This window comes from Eurosta solidaginis, chromosome 1, assembly GCF_040869045.1.
Source record: "Eurosta solidaginis isolate ZX-2024a chromosome 1, ASM4086904v1, whole genome shotgun sequence".
Lineage (NCBI taxonomy): Eukaryota > Metazoa > Arthropoda > Insecta > Diptera > Tephritidae > Eurosta > Eurosta solidaginis.
This window is the reverse complement of record NC_090319.1, coordinates 100,286,223-100,291,523: the sequence shown is the minus strand read 5'-3', so window position 1 is coordinate 100,291,523 and position 5,301 is coordinate 100,286,223. Positions and strand designations below refer to the sequence as shown.

Sequence of the window (5,301 nt, the reverse complement as noted above, 5' to 3'; positions counted from 1 at the left end):
TAAGAAATCTCCCACTTTTGTTTGGTATCCCGGTGTAATAATTAAGAAATGTCCAGAGCCGAGGTCCTATTTAGTTCAAGATACTGAAGACGGGTTATATAGAAGAAGCCGAGAACATATTCTCAAAAAACCTTTAAATGAAGAAAATATAAATGAAAATGGCGCAATAAGTGATGATATGGCAAAAGACCGGAATGTAATAGATTACCATACACATGTAAATGAAAAGACAAGAATCCAAGAAAACAAGACTGTAGAAAATAAAAATATGACTTTTGAAAATACTAGTATAGCTAACCAAACTAAAATCCAAGAAAACAAGACTGTAGAAAATAAAAATATGAATTTTTAAAATACTAGTATAGCTAACCAAACTGATAAACCAAATGAAATGTATACAACTCAAAGAGGCAGAAAAGTTAAACCACCAGACAAACTGAACTTGTAAAGCATAATATTTCAAACACATAATATTTCAAATTGTATTGATACATATTTTTAAACTGAACTTGTAAAGCATAATATTTCAAATTGTATTGATACATATTTTATAAAGGGAAGATGTTTATGTATACCCATACTATTTATAACAACACAACTAGGGTTGCCTAGTTCACTTATGCATTAGTGATGGACGATATGGCGATTTTGAGCTATCAGCGAAAATAGATATGGCTATTTTTGAATATCGGCTATTTTTTATAGCTATAGCGATCGATTTATTTCAACAAGCGATTCCATACAGAAGAGCGATTTTGAGCTATCAGTGAATATAGGTATGGCTATTTTTTACAGCTATGGCTATTTTTTACAGCTATGGCGATCGCTTTAATTTATCTTTAATAAGCGAATCTGCAATTATTTGTATACTTGTATATAAAAAATGAATGTTTAACTCTTTTTACCAGAGTAGATTGAATGTTATACATTAATTTATACTAAATTAAATTTTATTGGAATATATGAACCAAAATTGGAATAAAAAGAAAAAAGTATGTACCTTTAATTGTAAACTAATGTAATGTGAAATTCTAATTTTCTGAGATGTTATGATATATATTATTAACTGGCTGACGACAATATGTTCAGACTCGTATTACACTCAATGAGATGAAACTAGCTGAAATAAATGTATATGCATCTTTGTTTTATAATTTTGTTAATTGAAAATGCTTTGATTTTTAAATGTAAGATGAATCAACCCGAAATAAATCTGTATATGTAACACCATAAAAACATGATTTATTTACTATATTATACTACACCGATGTATTCAGAAATACTCCGTATGAATTTATTCTGAAAGTTGTATTTGGCTGCATAAATTTGTACAGTAAAGTGAATCAATTTTTAATTAAAAATACAGAGGAAAAATATAGCAAATTCTTCAAACTATTATAAAAATATTCTTTAGCAGAAAATTAGCCACCCACTGCAGTGCCCTAGAAATTAGCCAGAGAATTCAACCATATACAAACCATATGACAAATCTTGAATTGCATTCTGCCAAAAACCTTAAATTTTGAGTTAATCTGTTTACAATAAGACGAGTGATATATGTTTCTATAATTCTTTTATTTTACCATCAAAAACACAAATTTTATAAAACTGTTAACGGCTACTGCCTAGAAGTATGAACTTATGAATAACACAGGCAATCAATCTTAGGCCAAGTCTAAAGACCCATGTCTATTTGGCGTCACATAGTGTAATTAAAAACAAAAAAATTCAGTCATTCCATTTCTTTTATACATTTCATGAAATTAAAGTTTAAACTTATATTGCTTGTTTAATATTTTGACAAATATTAATTATTTTATTATAAATACTTAAATATAAAATCAAAATATAACGAATTTTATATTTTATGATTGGCGTTTAAAAAGATAAGGATTTTAGCCTTTTCATCATCTAAGCGCATTCTTCTCTCGCTTAAAATAAGGCCGGCTTGACAAAAAAGTCTTTCACAGGGAACCGATGTTCCTAAACACCCCAACTTTTCGCGAGCTATAGCAGATAGATTGGGATACTTGTAATTGTTTTTCTTCCACCATAAAAAAGGATCAACTTTTCGTGCAATTACAGTTTCTTCTATATACCTCTGCACTTCGATAATTGCTTTTGAATGAGTTGTGCCTTGCGGTCTCTTTGATCTTTGCGTTGATTATTTTTGAGTTCGATCTTTCGCTTGTCTGTAAAAATTACCCAAACCACGTGGCTGCTTTTCTAGCCGACTTCACAATGTCGTCGTTCTAGTTGTTGCACAAGTTTGCTTTGTTCCGTTCGCTGTTTCGGAAAGTAAAGCACACAGATGAGCAATGATGAACGATATCTCCCTATCGATGATTGCATCGCTGCTATTAGTATTAGAATTCCATGCTGAAGGAAAATCGCCAATCGCTATAATCGCTATTGGCGATATTCTGCCAGAGGTGATTGTCATTCAAAAGAATCGAATGAAGGAAAATAGCCAATCACTGATATATTTGGATTGCAATAGCTATAGCTATTAGCGATTTGTCAATAGCGGCGATGCAATCACCAATAGCGAAATATCGAGCCATCACTATTATGCATTAGAAAACACATCTCTATGTACAATGACTAATCATTAAATAAAGCACGAGGTTGAAGACAACACGTATTTATAACAGTAACGTCTAAAGAAGCCTGTACGAAAAAGATGATTTCCTTTGATTTAAAATTAGATCTTGCAAAAATAAAAAGTACCAAAGGAGTTCAGAATTTTGTGTACTTGACGTTGGAAACATTGCTATAGCAAATATGAGCTACAGATCATGAGCAACATTTTTCGTTTTAAATTTTTTTTTTTGCACTTTTTGATTTCTTTTGACAATTGATGACTGGCTATTCAATATTGAAAATTAAATTACAGTTTTTGATGTTGCATTTCGCAATCACGTAGCATATGCATAGCCCTGTATTTTGTTAGTGTAATGTAAAAAAAATGGTTAGTTCAGTTAGTTGGGCGCGGACGTGTTTTTTAATCGCTCCTGTACTTTTGGTCTTAATGCTTGTAGGAAGTTAAATGCCACAATGGACGACTTTTGTGAAAGGTGTAACAGACGGGTTTCGAGAACTCTCGACGGTGATATAATACCGTGCAATGGATTCTGTAAAAAACATTCTATAGAGCCTTTAGTAAACGCATCTTTGATTATGACATCAGACTAATTAAAAACAATCGTAATTTACTTTATTTTAGACGCGATTCTTGTGGCCCAAAAGCAAGGTTTCTAAATACTAACAATAATCTGTCGAAACAGTTCGACGATCTAAAAAAAACAAATAATGGCCTCTTTGCAGTCACCCAATAACGAAGTTGACACTTCTGATTCCTATTATTTTGCGAGTGCCAGGAACAGCGCATTTTCCTATTCCTATGCCATCCATAGTGTACAAGTACAAGTGTGTTGACTTATTTCTGACGGGCACTCGCTTAAGTGGGCATAACGGGAAAATCTGGGTTGCCATTGTTGTTTCGGTTGAAAAAGGTCAATTAGGGTTCTGTGCAGAGACGTAAAAGATTGAAACAGGGTTTATGTAGTCACAAAAGTGTTGCTCCTGTTCCACAGCATTTTAATTTTATATCATGGCGAAAAGTGTTAGGTTCAGAGTTATTGATTTTCATTAAAAGTTTAATTTATTACGGAGGGTTACTCCTTTAATTGTAAAAAGCAGAGAAAACGTAGAGTTTTTCAAATTATTGTAAAAAACTTTTTAATTTGAATTTCTGTACCCAAGTTCACTATGAAAACTGAAAAATGTACACTTATTGAAAACTCATTTGCACACACAATTTACACTTTGAATTTAATTGTGTTTTTATGCACACAATTTTGAAACTAAAAACAAAATTTTCATTTGTCAGAAAAAATAAAGAAAAAACTACCTAATGTCAAAAACCCTATCGAAATACAAACTGGCTTGTTTGTTTTTAATGAGCTAAGTTGAATTTTTCTTGTATTTCGTTAGTTTTTTTCAAATATAGTTCACATACTTTCACCAGTATTGAAACCTTATTGGCTCCCTTGACAAAAAATATAAGAGAAAAAAAAGAAAAATACATAGAAAATAAAGTACCGTCATATAGGAGTTTGATTTGTTTGCAATTACAGCACCATTATATTTGCAGAAGGCTTTCACAGCTACAAAAATTAAGGCGGATTTAAACAGACGCTTTGGTTGTGTTGCATTCATTAATTCATCTGTCGGGCGAAGTATCGAAAAATTTACATAAATGCTTTGGTTGCGTGCCTACGCTATACTATATTTCAAAAAACTAGCGAAATACAAGAAAAATACAACCTTCCATTAAAAACAAATGAGCCAGTTTGTTTTTCGATAGGTTTTTTTGACATTCGGCCGTTTTTTCTTTATTTTTTTCAGACAAATGAAAGTTTTTTTAGTTTGAAAATTTGGTGCATAAAAACACAATTAGAATCAAGTTTCTTGTGAAAAAAGTTAAGCATTAGAGAAAGAAATAATTTGCGCGTGTTATTTGCATTGTTTTATTGTTGAAAATGTTAATGTAAAAATAAAATGTAAAACATAAACAAAAACATGACAAACTCGCTAATTATGGGGGAATAGTGGCCTCGCTTTTTCATGATAGACATTTTTTTTGTGTTTTGAAGTTCCGATAAAGTTTCGTTAGTTTTTTTAGCTTGAAATCCAAGCAAAAATAAAGTAGTGTCATATATGCTTTTGAAGTGACCAAAGCGTTTTATATAATTTTGCCCTTATGCATTTGTGTAAACAGCCTTAGAAGTGAAAATTTTCCATCTTACACGTGTGGCGCTTTATATTTTGACTCTAATTTAAATAAATTTTGCTTTCCGTATGTTTCCGCATTGTTGCAGGCTACAAATCTAGTATTCTTATTTCCGCGGAAATATATGCAACTATTACATCTGTAAATACTACGAAGTTTTATTTATTTATTTATTTATTTAAGCCAATTAAAAAAGAATCTTATAGGCTAATTATAAAAGTGTAAAGTAGTTAATAATGTATAATAATATAAATTACCTTACTTATAAAAAGTATTTAAAATACTCAGAAAGCCATCTTTCGAACAAGAAAAATCTATCTCACAAAATTTAGAAATTCTATTGAACTCAATTAAGGCTCTAGTAATTGGAGCATTGCGCGCATAAAGAGCCCTGAGAACACCAATATGAAAAAACTCAGAAGCACGAAGAGCTCTAGCCGGTATATTAATGAAAATCCTCTCCAAGAGCACAGGGCAATCAACAACCCCACGTAACAAATTGAAAA

General features: G+C 31.2%; 1 long non-coding RNA gene across 1 annotated transcript; it reads right to left on the bottom strand.

Annotated features, from left to right (window-relative positions):
- Positions 1–1,727: 1,727 nt before the first annotated feature.
- LOC137236956 (uncharacterized) lies at positions 1,728–2,555 on the bottom strand. Its single transcript, XR_010948726.1, has 2 exons — positions 2,100–2,555; positions 1,728–2,007 (listed from the first exon to the last, which is right to left on the bottom strand). It is a non-coding gene; the product is annotated as an uncharacterized lncRNA (long non-coding RNA).
- Positions 2,556–5,301: the final 2,746 nt, after the last annotated feature.